This window comes from Felis catus, chromosome A1, assembly GCF_018350175.1.
Source record: "Felis catus isolate Fca126 chromosome A1, F.catus_Fca126_mat1.0, whole genome shotgun sequence".
Classification (NCBI taxonomy): Eukaryota; Metazoa; Chordata; class Mammalia; order Carnivora; family Felidae; genus Felis; species Felis catus.
The window spans coordinates 119,710,956-119,724,760 of NC_058368.1; the positions used below are offsets into that span (position 1 = coordinate 119,710,956).

Sequence of the window (13,805 nt, forward strand, 5' to 3'; positions counted from 1 at the left end):
AAGCGCTTATCACAGTGCCTGGTACCCGGTCAGTGCTGTGAAAGTGTTAGTAATTACCAGGATGGCTGTATATACTGGACGGAGGAGACACAGTTGCTTTCTTTAAATAAACCACCTGATTCTTTCTGATATTCCCCTTGGACACTTTGCCCAGTATGTTGATTCTATGCATTTTGAAACAATCAAACAAACACATCCACAAATATTTTTAAAAAGGAGATTCAAACTGTGCATTTTACTTGAATCTGAATATGTATAAAAGGAAACACCCCAAAAGCCTTCAAATTCTAGTAACTCTTTTCTTCCCCTGGCTATTCCATCATGGGAGTCATTAATAGTGCCTTTCCCTCCACCTTGTTTTCAACTTGTGGCTTTTCAGAACCTAGGCTGATATGAGGCAGAAATGAAATTTAAGAATACGACTTAAATTATATATTCAGTCACTGCAGAATTAGAATAACCTTTTATGAATCTCAACCTAGAGAATATTCTCCTTCATGGTGACAGAAAATGGTTATTGAGCATTCCACTGACAATAGGATCATTCAAATTGCTCCAAAAAAAGAAAACCAGACATTTCGCTCCACACTGAGTAGCTGAGCTGTGTGGCATTAAAAAGAAATCGGAGCATTGATGCAGGGCTGTTACCGTGTGACCTGCTCATGGGAAGAAATTGATACTTTCCACTTTCATTCATCAGTCACATTCCAAAGTAGAAAATTCATACCATTTTCCCACCCCAATTTATACTGATCTTTTATTCTGAGTGTATTTAATATAAAACGACTCTGAATTACTTCCATTGATGAAAATAGAAGGCAACCCATTATACACAACTTGATGGCTCACATAATATGACTGGGGTTTTGGGGCACCAGGGTGGCTCAGTCATTTAAGCGTCCGGCTCTGGATTTCGGCTCAGGTCATGATCTCATGGTTCGTAGAATTGAGCCCCGTATGGGGCTCTGTGCTGAGAGTATGGAACCTGCTTGGGATTCTCTCCCTCCCTCTCCCCTGCTCTCTTTCTCAAAAATAAATAAATAAATAAGCTTAAAACAAAAATAGATGCCTTGAGGTTGTTGCATATTGTGTTTTAGACAATATTGTAGACTGTCCAGGTCAACAGTACTGGGCAGTGAAATAGAGAAAAGGGGAGGTGGGATCTAGTAATGGTGACTTTCCTGTAAAGGGGATCCTGGAGCAGCAGAGACTTTCAGGGACTGGGATAAGAGCAAGGGGTGTACAGATGTTAGAGTTGCAGAAGCATACAATTAAAACCACGGGGAGACTTGAGACTTGGGGAAGCGTTACAGTTCTGAAAACCCCCTAATCAGAAGGAGAGCTGGCCTATGATACAAAGCACAACAAACACTGTTTGGGAATCATGGCTCATTGTCTTACAGCATAAGTATTTAGTTATGTCAGGTGGAAAAACTTTCCTGTGGGCATTGTGCTTGCAAATTTGCACTGGAATGAAAATGGAAAATAGGATTCAGTTCTCATTAATTTGCTTTCTAGCCAGTGAGGTGAAATATCTTTGTTTCTTTAAATAGAGGGATACCTGTGTGGAGCCTTACAACTTGCTAAGCTGCAATGAAATAGAAAACTGTCAATTTTGATTTGTGTAAGAAAAGTATGCATTAGAAAATGAGCAGTTTTGCTTGGCTTTTCTCGATAAGATAACCCTGTGGCATGGAGCAGTAATGACTAATGATATAATGTGTGATCCTTTCAACATTATAAAGGCCCATATTGAATGCTCAATAATGTAAAATATTTGTTTGAAAAGATCTGATGGCTTCACACTTACTAAGGGACTGTTTTATATCAAGTACTTTTGTTTTGGTAGGATTGTCCAGTTGAGATGGATAGAAAATATCATATCTGTAGGCAAAAAAAAAATTGATAACTTCATTCACAAAGTCCTCATGCTAATGATTTTCTAGTACTTTTCCACAATGTGCCAGGGAAGTGATTCACAACGTGCACAAGCCTCATTGATTGGAAACTGCCGGCCCTTCAAACCTTCTTTCGTCTGCATCCTTCCATACAGACAAGGCATATAGTGAACGATAATCTTTTTTTCTAACAGATCTTGACATCCATTCATCAGAGGGTCTTCACTAATAGGCAGATTTAGATCTAGCTCCAAGTTACTTATACAAAATTCTGTTCTCTGTCTTCTGTCTATGTGAGTAAATGCCAAGCATTGTGACCTTGCTATGCCCTTTGCTTTTGTGTATGTTAGGGTCTTAGACATCTCTGCAATGATTGGCCCTTATAATTCTTCCAGAAATATTTATTGAACACCTACTATGCACCAGAGACTTCATGCAGTTCCAGGGATTCGCCTGTAAATAAGAAGCATATGGTCAATGCTTTCATAGAGCATATGGTTTAGGGAGAGAGTAGACTAGTAAATGGGCAATTTCGATCTAGTGTGATAGGGAAGTGTAGATTGATATGAAAATAGAGAAGGAGCTCCTAATCTGAACTTGGAGTGTCAGGAAATTCAACCAGGGCTTATTTTAATGCTTGAAGAGGAGAAAATGCTTAAATCTTTAATGCATTTGTTGACTTTAAGATACTAGCTGGCTGATGGAGTCATAAAAATTACATCCTAGGATGGCTTCACAGAACCTTAAGATCACCAGCAATCATTTCCGTTCTCATCAGAAAAATCTCATTAGATTTTTTCCAGAGATTGCTGTGTGAGTGATTTTAGTCAGTCCAGGAACCACTATCATAAAAACACTCTTCAATTCTCTTTTCCATTCAACCCTTTGTCTTACAAAAGTGTATGTGCAAAATCCAAAGCCAGATAATAGCCTCAGAGGACTAGCAATTGACTTTAAAGGTACTTTATAATTATGTCTACAGTGTCTTTTTGTAATGATAAATGTCATCATTATTATTTTAACTTTAACTCAGGATTGCTGACTTACTTTGTCAATCTCATGCATGGCTCAATTTCAGTAACTACCACAGTGTGAACACATAGGAGGTGATCATAAGCATTTGCTGAATTAATGAATAAATTCATAACACTACATTTTTAAATAAAGAAAATGTGAAGTATAAAGTGAATGAAATTTGCTTCCAGTTTAACTTGACATTTACTTTTAACCACAGGTGCATTCTATAAGACACAGTGAGCATGTGGTTGATAAACTGACAGCATTAAGATCTATCCAGATAAAAATCTTAGTTCTGTCACTTTCTAGCAGGGCATCTTTGGGCAAATGTCTTACCCTCTTGACACCTCAGAGCACTTATCTATAAAAGGGGAACAAGGAAACTTCTCTGTTGACAGTGTTGTGAGGATTAAGCCAGGGTCATACCATCTTATTAGCTTGGCTCCTCGGTAGCCATGTCCATCTCTAGGCTCTTTTAATTCATCTTACAAACAGATGTGTTTGGACCTAGAAGAAGAAACTGAGGGAATATGGATTCATTAGGACTGATCCTGCTCACTATCACAGCAAAAGTTAAGCTGCTACCCACTGGTTTCACATTGGACTATTACTACACACACTTCATGAACTTAAAGGAAGGAAAAACACATCCCATAACACACGCTCTTATAGTTCCCTTAATATGCTCACCACTTCGCCCCCTCTGAAAACGCTTGTCCAGGGGCGCCTGGGTGGCTCAGCTGGTTAAGCATCTGGCTCTGTATTTCAGCTCAGGTCATGATCTCATGGTCTGTGAGTTCGAGCTCCACCTCTGGCTCCATGTGGAGCCTGCTTCTGATTCTTTCTGTCTCCCTCTGTCTCTGCCCCTCCCCTGCTCTTTCTCTCTCTCTCTCAAAATAAAAAAAAAAACTTTAAAAGAAAAAACAAACAAACAAACACTTGTCCATCCACAGAGCTCCATAACACTGGCCTTCTGGCAGTTCTTTCTGCAGGCCAGTCTGTTTGCCACCTCAAGACACTACACTTGTGTTGCCTCCCTTCTAATCCTTGCCTTTCTGAGTCCTGCTCATCCTTCAGTCAGGCTTTAATGGGTTTTCCTTGGAGAGGCTTTCTTTTACCATCCCAGCTGAAGCAGAAGACATCATCATTCTCTATTCAGCACCGTGTTTCCAGCATAGCACTGTTCACATGTGTAGTTGTGTGCTTGATTTACTTACTTATTCTCTCTTTCTCTCTCTGTCTCACTTGACTGTAAGCTTCATGATAGCAGGAGCTCTCTTGTATCCCTAGCATCTAGCACAGTGTAGGGACTCAATACGTTGTATTTCCTCTATCCACTTTACCCCACCATGTAAAATTATAATAGTAGGGTTTCCTCTCATGGTGAAGGCAACTGATGATATAAATATAGTGCATGTGGTATATAAATAATCCATGACTAGTAGCGTAGAAGTGAATGAAGGTAAAAGAAGAAGGCAGCAAATGTAAACCCAGAGAGATTGGATAACAGATGTAGACAAGATTGGAAACTTGCTTTGATGAGTTCTTTAGCCTCTCCAGCCCTCAGGTACTGCAGCTGTGTAATGGGAATAGTGGACTTCATTGTTTCATAGGACACCAAGTACTAAATAATGTGACACCTGTGAAGAAGCTATATAGCTTGAATGGATGTGTGCAATGAAGGCAGATTTTATCTTAGCTTGAGTGAACATCAGGAGAATATCTTAAGAAAAGGTAACTACACCCAAGAGAAGAGAGATTAAATCTGCTCCTTTGGAAAAACTCTTAAGGCATTTAGATACTAAGAGTCAAAATGTGCAAATGAGTTTTAATGGGACTTCAACAAATTAGTATTCTTATTGTATAAGGCTGAGTAGCATACAGTCAACATATGGGAGGTGGATATTCTGATCCCCACTTGTGTAATTATCATAGATTTATGGTATGAAGATTCCGGCCAAATGGACAAAAACAAATCCCCTTTGGAAGCCCCATAAACTGTCCTGCTGGATATGAGCTTGAAGTGTCTTTCACACCAGGGAGAGTACCAACTTGATTTATAAAATCAGAGCATCCTCGGAAATGGGGGATCTTCTGATTCCATGCTTCAGTTTCCTCTCTTTGAATCTCCAGGCTTTAAATGAAGTCCTAGGTAGAAGCCAACACACAGAATCTTTTAAAATGGTGTCATTTTGATTTAAGTGAGAACTGGTTGTAAGACCATTTCCCCTTTCTGCTTGTTTTCTTGGTGGCCCTTGGGGAAGCACCAGGAAATCTAGGGCTCAGTATAGCTTCTGGAAAAACCATAATCCAGACACCCTAAACAAATGGTAATTTTCATCTTTTGAAAAATTGTCTTTTTACATTTTTGGTCAGGTTCTTACCGTGTACTTTTTTAACTTCTTTCATTTTCATTTGACTTCTGTTTCATTCTGAGGACAAATGTAAATGAAGGATGAACTGAAGAAAGGCAATTATTAGAAAAAGTAAAGAGCAAAAATAAATTAATTTTGCCTTTATCTTTGATATGTCACAGAGGAAGTTACCGTAATTTTCTACTATAAATTTTTGTGTAACAACACAAGCGATGGGACTTATTGAAAGAAAGCCTGGAAAAGAGTTTTTACAACCAACTTTATATGCTTCCTACCTAGTAAGTTTGGGATTGTTTTCTATATTGTGAATAAAGCATAAGGTTAGCATATTATTCTATTATATCAATATAATGTATATTTTCTCCATTGAGCCTAAGGGGCTATGGTAAAATCTCTGGGTAAAATGGTGCTTTCTATCCTGACATGAAGAATTAATTGTAAACAAAAATTCTATTTTGAGGGTGTTTGGAAATAATACCTCACACCAGCCATATTCTTCTGTATAAAAACAGCAGGAAACTTTCTTTTTATCATAGCTATATTTTCATATTGTTTATAGTCTGTGATTTGCCTTGGTAATTTGCTTCCTTTTATAAGAAAACAAGTTTTCTTCCCAACAACCAGATGCAATGCAATCAAATAATTGTTATCTTAATTTGCTGCTAAAGTCCTCCTGAGGAGAAAGAAAAAAAGAAAGAAAGAAAATACAGGTATGCAGTGAGGTATATTTGAACTCAGAGATGTTAACAATAATCATAGCTATCCTTGATTGAACTCTGTATCAAGTTCACATCAAGTGCTTCTCATTTAATCCCCTAGAAAACCCTAAAAGTAAGAAACTGGGGTTCAGAGAGGTTCAGATTCCTCAAGGTCACTGTTAGTGGCTGCGTCAGAATTACAGTATAGGAAAACCATGTAGTGTTAAGTTTCAGAGAAGTTCATTTGTTCATAACAAGAATAGGGTGGGGGTAGACTGATGGAGATCAAGGGTGGGTGGGGCACATGGGTGGCTCAGTCGGTTAAGGGTATGACTTCCACTCAAGTCAGGATCACAGGGTTCTTGAGTTTGAGCCCCATGTTAGGCTCTGTGCTGACAGCTCAGAGCCTGGAGCCTACTTCAGATTCTGTGTCTCCCTCTCTCTCTGCCCCTCTCTTGCTTGAACTCTCTCTCTCAAAAATAGATAAACATTAAAGAAAAAAAAAAAGGGGTGGGTGATGAGGCTGAACATTAATTCCTCTACCTCTCAGACCCAAGTTGCTGCTGTGGGATGTAATAACTGGGACAAGCAGAATCAAATCCCCAGTTGCCCCAACCCCAGTTCTGGCACTCTTCACCATCATGCCATACCACAGAGGTACCAGATGGAAGTACTATCTTTTTTGACTGGCCAAAAGTAGCTCTTCAAGGGAACCACCTCCCAAGATTGAGTGAGGAAGTCACATCCAGCCTCCAGGAGGAGGTGGGATGGCAGAAAGTGCTGGACAGGGATAATTGCCCTTTCTCTTTCCCTTTCAAATTTCAAGCCTTAGGAACACGACTTCCCCCATGATACTGCTTTAAAAAAATTAAACCAGATTGGGCTGAAATCTGCGAATCTGTCCTCAGTTACCCACACAGAACTTCTGGGACACAATCTCTCCTCCCAGAGACTCCTACACAGCATTATTTTTAAGAATTTGATTTCCTAGGACCACAAATATGAAGAAGCACAAGATTTCATAGTACAAAAAGATGTCAAAAACATTTGAAATTGAATAGGAAGAATTTATCCTTGTCTTCCTAAATACCTAAGCACACACACACACAAAAGTACATATACACATGTATAAAATCTTTAAGTGTAAAAAAACCCACAAAAGCATATTAGCAGTTTCTCATTCTAGAGTCACTGGCAAACCTGAGATGAGTGAGGTAGTCATAAACAAGATTAATCCAGATGCCTTGACAGGCGTTGTTGGTCCCCAGAGAAAAGGCACACTTGGACATGAGCCTATGACAAACTCAAAACTCTGTTTAAATCATATATACTGAGGGGCGCCTGGGTGACTCAGTCAGTTAAGCGGCCGACTTTGGCTCAGGTCATGATCTCGCAGTCCGTGAGTTCCAGCCCCGCGTTGGGCTCTGTGCTGACAGCTCAGAGCCTGGAGCCTGTTTCAGATTCTGTGTCTCCCTCTCTCTGACCCTCCCCTGTTCATGCTCTGTCTCTCCCTGTCTCAAAAATAAATAAAAACGTTAAAAAAATTTAAATCATATATACTGCAGCTCACCTAGTTATTCATTTGGGGAAAGTTACTTAAGAATATAATTGTAGGGGCACCTGGGTGGCTCAGTTGGTTAAGTATTTGACTCTTGATCTCCACTTAGGTCATGATCTCGTGGTTGGTGGGATTGAGCCCCGCATCAGGCTCTGCACTAAGTGGGAAGCCTGCTTGGGATTCTCCCTCTCCCTCTCTCAAAATAAACATTTCAAAAAATAATATAATTGTGATTAAGTATTTTATACTAATAAACTTTGTATTACCTTAGAAGCTTGGCCCTATGTATCAGCAAGGTTATAACCAAAAACTAAAAAGAAACATCAATTCTTGGTTTTAAAACCAATTGACCTTCCAAATCTTGATGAAAATCCTAGAACCCTAGAAATGGGGGCATATTAAACTCTGGTCTTCCCCATCTCTTAGCTTTTGTTTTATTCCATTTAACTGTTTGCTCTTTTCTAACATTAATTACATATGCCACTGACTGAGTCCAAATCATACAGCAAAGACTGTGGTAAGTGTTTGTAGATATTACCATGTTCTCTCTTCAGAACAATCTTAGGGGGTAAGGAGTATTTTTTTCCATGTTACAGATGAGAAAACTCAGATGTAGGGAGATCCTTACCCAGGTTTGCAGCTAGTGGGTAATAAAATCAAGATTTAGACTCTGGTCAAGTCTGTCTGACTCTAAAGACTGTGAATGCTTTTTAATTGCTAAATTACCTTGGATTGTCCATATAGTACAGATCCTTCCTATAGAGCGAAATATAGAAATTAGTAATACAGAAAGTGATATCAAAAGGATTTTTTTAAAAGATGGTAGAAGAAACAGTATATTTGTATGCTGATAGGAAGAATCCAGTTTTTAGGGAAAAATAGACAATATCGAAGAGAAAGGAGAGATAGCTGGAGTGAGATACTTGGGTAAGTAAAAAAGTAATGGGATTGAGGGCATAGAGTTGATCCCTTTGTTATGAACCTTGTCACTTCATCCAGAGTAATAGAGTGTATAAATATTAATAGATATAGTAATAATAAATGTCTACACACATACTTGTACAAAAATAATATATGTATTAATATATATTAATATAATATATATTATATTATATATTACTATATATATTTATATAGTAAAAGAACATATAGGTACAGACATGGCTGATGTGCTTTGGTGGGAACTTACTGATGTTCCTTTGGGTCATTTCTATTTGTTCAGTAAAATAAGTAGCTTTAAGACTGAGGATGGGGAAGGAAGTATTTGAGGTTTGAAGAGAGAAAATACACTATAAAATAGTTAACCAGGACTCTGGGGAGTGAATGAACTAAAGGAATGTATTACTCACTGGGAGCATTAAGGACTCACTTGAAGCAAGTGGCCATGAATTTAATTTTTTTTTTTAGTGCTTATTTATTTTTGAGAGAGAGAGAGCACGTGCGAATGAGAGAGGGGCAGAGAGAGAAGGAGACATAGAATCCGAAGCAGGCTCCAGGCTCTGAGCTGTCAGCACAGAGCCCAACGCGGGGCTTGAACCCACGAACCATGAGATCATGACCTGAGCCAAAGTCAGACGCTTAACCAACTGAGTCACTCTCCAAGTGGCCATGAATTTAAAGTGAAATCATTCAACATGGTTTTATATTTTTCTCCAACTGCATAGGTGCAGGTGGGGAGCAGGCCCAGATATGATCCTAACCATTGGATGTGAGGTTTTGCAAAATGGGGGCAAAAGAGTTGGAGATATAGGCAGGAGAGTTACTAAAACAATTGAATTATTAATAATAAAATTATTAATAATACAATAAGGTAAGATATTCAATGAGGACATGATGGAGATAAAGGATAATGAAAAGGCATAAGATCAAATGGGTTGATTCCCTGTGGGATCAAAAGGTTGTTGGGATCTACTATTGGAGAAAATGAGCTGGAAAACCAGGAGGAGATGGTGTGATGTGTGAAATTGGGCTTACAGAGAGTCAGGCAATGATAAGGACTCAGTTCTGGCCATGACCATGAAAGCACGTGGCTGAGGGAGAGTGGAAGATGTGATTATTGTAAGAGAGCGGTTGGGAGTATTCAAAGATCATCGTGAAAGCAAAGAATAATGTTATTTCAATTTCATAACACTCCTATTATCCTCACTGTAGGAAGAAAAATTGAGGCTGGGAGTTGGTTATTAAGTCCAAGATTCCAGTGCTAGGAGGTATTTGCATTGGGATTTGAATCTAGTGTGTAAGACTCATGTCTCTTACCCACTGTTCATGGTGGCTTAGGTATGGAATGTTCTCTGCCTCTATGCCATGGCTAAAGGGGCTGAAAATTTTCAAATACTTTGTGTCATTTGCCTACCAAATCTGTCATTCACCAACATGGATTTGTTAAGCACCTACTAAACACCGGTGTGCCCCACTGTTCCATATCCAGTGCCACAAGGATGAAAGGAATTATATGAAATTGCAGTTGAAAATTCAGTTGCAGCTGTATTATCATCCATGCCAGTAAGAAAGTACTTGAATCATTATTTGACTATTTTATTGTATCTTGCCCTTATTAGCTTATAAAAAATGAGTAGAGAGTAGAAAATGAAAGTGCTGATATTGGTGATATGAAGCATATATCTCATAAATTTAATATAATTGAGACAAAGGTGGAAATCTTTAGGCATACTGAAAGAGGCAAAGAGCCTCAAGTGGATATCATTGGATTTAAATCAGTTGAGTTAGTTTTCAGTTAGGAATGAAAAAAATCAAGTTAAAAGAAAAGGTATACAGTGTGAGAACTGTATTTCAAAGATACTGTACTTGTTTGGGAATGTCTATCATGTAAGATGCCTATGTTTTGATTTGTGCAACAAGGTCTTTATACATGACTAAAGGGATATGTTATGTATGAATATATGGAACACTTATAATATAGAATGGATATAGGTATTGGGAAGAAAATAGAAGAGGAAATATTCAATTCAGTGGGATCCAAGGATGTCTTCCCTGAGGTGGCCTTTTTTTTTTTTTAATTTAATGTTCATTTTTGAGAGAGAGAGAGAGAGAGAGAGAGAGAGATAGAGAGAGAGAGAGAGAGAAAGAGAGAGAGTAAGAGTGGGGTAGGGGCAGAGCGAGAGGGAGACACAGATTTTCAAGCAGGCTCCAGATGACAGATGACAACTTGGAGCCTGACTCAGGGTGGAACCCACAAGCTGTGAAATCATGACCTGAGCCAAAGTTGGATGCTTAACCTACTGAGCCACCCAGGTGGCCCTGAGGTGGCCTTTTTTTTTTTTTTAAATGTTTACTTATTTATTTTGAGAAAGAGAGAGAGTGAACACGAGTAAGTGAGGGGCAGAGAGAAAGGGAGAGACAGAATCCCAAGCAGGCTCTGAGCTGTCAGCATGCAGCCGGACATGGGGCTTGAACTCATGAACTATGAGATCAGGACCTGAGCTGAGACTAAAAATCAGACACTTAACTGAATGAGCCACCCAGTGGGCTTTTTAAAAGCAAAGTCATAAGGGCACATGGGTGGCTCAGTCGGTTAAGTGTCTGACTCTTGATTTTGGCTCAGCTCATGATCTCATGTTTTGTGAGTTCGACCCTGCATCAGGCTCTGTGCTGATAGCATGGATCCGGTTTGGGATTCTGTTTCCCTCTCCCTCTGCTCCCCCCGCCCCCCACTTGCTCTCTATCTCTCTCTCAAAATAATAAAAATAAACTTAAAAAATTATTAAAAAAGTAAGAGCAAAGTCATAAAGAATGAGGAGCTTATCAGGCAGGTAATATAAAGAATGACGATATAGGCAGAAGGGCCAACAGATGCCAAGGCATGGAAATGAGGTTGAATATGGCTTGTTTTCTGAACCTCATAGTTGGAACTTAAGGGCAGGGAGCAGACAAAGTCTCTGTCTTGAGAGCTAAGATGGAGCAGATGGTGAAGGGCCTTATATGACATGCTAAACTACTGGACTTTATCATGGATGCTGGGGAGACTTGTAGGTACCAAGGAACCACAAAACATTTTTATCAGTGTCTTCTTTTTGTTTTTGTTGTTAATATAATGTTAGTTAAATTCACATCACTGTTGTTTGGTGCTTACAGAACACTTTGTGATATCTGTGATCTGGGGTATACCTTTTTTGGACCACTGTCATACATTTCTTCCTTTCAGCTATTTGGCTTACTGAGTCTCTTCATTCATGTATTTAGATAAATATTTACTGAGCACCTACTCAGTACCAGTTATGTTCTAAGTAATGGATTCAGGAGGAATATAGTTATTGCTCTCATGATGCTTATATTCTAGTGGGGATATAGATTGATAGGTAAATTCATATGCAAATTACATGTTATCCTAAATTGCTACTTCATACTAATACTGTTAATTTCTTTCCTGTGACTCCTCTTTCTTTCTATTCTGTAATCTTGTGATAGAGACCATGGTATGTATCCCTACAATGTAGGTTGGAGGAGCCAAATAGTATAGGCTTAAATCACTACCCATGAATACTGTCTATATAGGATGCGAATTAGGCTGAACTATGAAGTTGAAAAAGTCCCTCCCTATCCTCTGCTATACCTTCGTTGCTGTCTGGTATCAAGAGTGGTCCAGGGGCACCAGGGTGGCTCAGTGGGTTGGGAGTCTGACTTTGGCTCAGGTCATGATCTCACAGTGTGTGAGTTGGAGCCTCACATTGGGCTCGCTGCTGTCAGCCTGTCAACACAGAGCCCGCTTTGGATCCTTTGTCCCCCTCTGTCTGCCCCTGCCCTGCTTGCACTCTCCCCAAAATTAATAAATATTAAAAAAAAAAAAGAGTGGTCCAGAAATGGAAACACCACAAAGGAAGGACAAAGGTTTCCAATCATATCATTAATTCATCATTAAGAAGAGAGAACTAGTCTCAAGTTTTCAATGTTCTCTTTACTTGATGGTTTAGCAAAGGATAGACTATTATTCTCTTGCAAATTCATATATGTGGTCTATAAGATCACTAATTTTTTAAAATTCATGTTTCGAATTTCAGATAATTTCCTAATAATACTCAAATAACAACAATAGGGGCGCCTGTGTGGCTCAGTCGGTTAAGCATCCAACTCTTGATTTCAGCTCAGGTCATGATCTCACTGTTGTAGGTTCGAGCCCCACATTGGGCTCTGTGCTGTCAGTGTGGAGCTTGCTTGGGATTCTCTCTCTCCCTCTCTTTCTGCCCCTCCTCCACTTGCACATGCTCTCTCTATCTCAAAATAAATAAATATTAAAAAGAAACAAATAACAACAATAGTATTTTAGAATTGTTGCTAGTGAAAACAATAGCAATAAATAGCTAATACATTCTGAGCACTCACTTGCTAAATATATTATATCCACTATCTGAATACTCAAAATGTTGGGCTCAAAGTGTTTAGGCAGCTTTCCTCAGGTGGCACTACTAGTAAAAAAGCAGAGTTGGGTTTCACACCTGAGACACGGGTTTTTATCCTAGAACCTGGGCTCTCAGCCTCTGTGGTATGTGACCATGCTGCCAGAGGTCCAAGCTACCACGTGGTCTTTTTCCTTCTGGAAAATGAACATCTTTTGATGGAATCTAAAATAGATTCCTCCCTTAGATCTAAGGCAGATTTTGTCCCTATGGGAGATTCTGCCGTGTTTCAGGCAATAGAAACATAAAGCAAACCATGCATATAATTTAAAATTTTCTGGTAGCTACATGAAAAAAAAAAGTAAAAAAGAAGTAAAATTAATTTGAATAAAATATTTTATCTAACCCAATATATAAAAAAATTATCATTTCACTGTATTTCCACATATTTTTCATTCCCTCAGTTTTTGAATTTAAAATAATTAAAACCAAATAAAATTTAAAAATTGAGCTCTTCATTCACACTTGCCATCATTTAAATGCTCAGTAGCCACCTGTGGCTAATGGCTACTGTCTTAAGGAAATGAAGCTTTAGAGGGTTCCATTTTAACCTCAAGTTAGGAGCACCTCAGTAGCTCATTCGGTAAAACTTCCGACCCTCAGGTCATGATCTCAAGGCTAGTGAGTTCCAGGACTGAGTTGGGCTGTGGGCTGACAGCTCAGAGTGGGGAGCCTGCTTCGGATTCTGTGTCTCCCTCTCTCTCTCTGCCCTTCCCCTGCTTACACTCTGTCTGTCTGTCTTTCTCTCAAAAGTAAATAAACATTAAAAAAAATAACCTCAAGTTAAACATCAAGTTGCTCAGTAACATTCTGTACAGATTCATCAGTAGACCCTGAGATTTTGTAGT

General features: G+C 38.9%; 1 protein-coding gene and 1 long non-coding RNA gene across 6 annotated transcripts in view; one reads left to right on the forward strand and one right to left on the reverse strand.

The window, feature by feature from the left end:
- Nucleotides 1–13,805, forward strand: part of KCTD16 (potassium channel tetramerization domain containing 16) — a 251,565-nt gene that overhangs the window by 10,638 nt on the left and 227,122 nt on the right. The window lies entirely within an intron of this gene.
- The window catches only part of LOC109501171, a 52,848-nt gene that overhangs the window by 3,340 nt on the left and 35,703 nt on the right, over nt 1–13,805 (reverse strand). For 2 of the 5 annotated variants that reach the window (XR_006599940.1, XR_006599939.1), the window contains exons 6-7: nt 5,300–5,347; nt 4,724–5,063 (exon numbers count right to left, since the gene is read on the reverse strand). This is a non-coding gene — a long non-coding RNA (uncharacterized LOC109501171). Of the gene's footprint in view, nt 1–2,238; nt 2,352–3,341; nt 3,436–4,723; nt 5,064–5,299; nt 5,348–13,805 lie in introns of those variants that run through there. The other 3 variants (XR_006599941.1, XR_006599942.1, XR_006599943.1) reach the window with 3 other exon arrangements.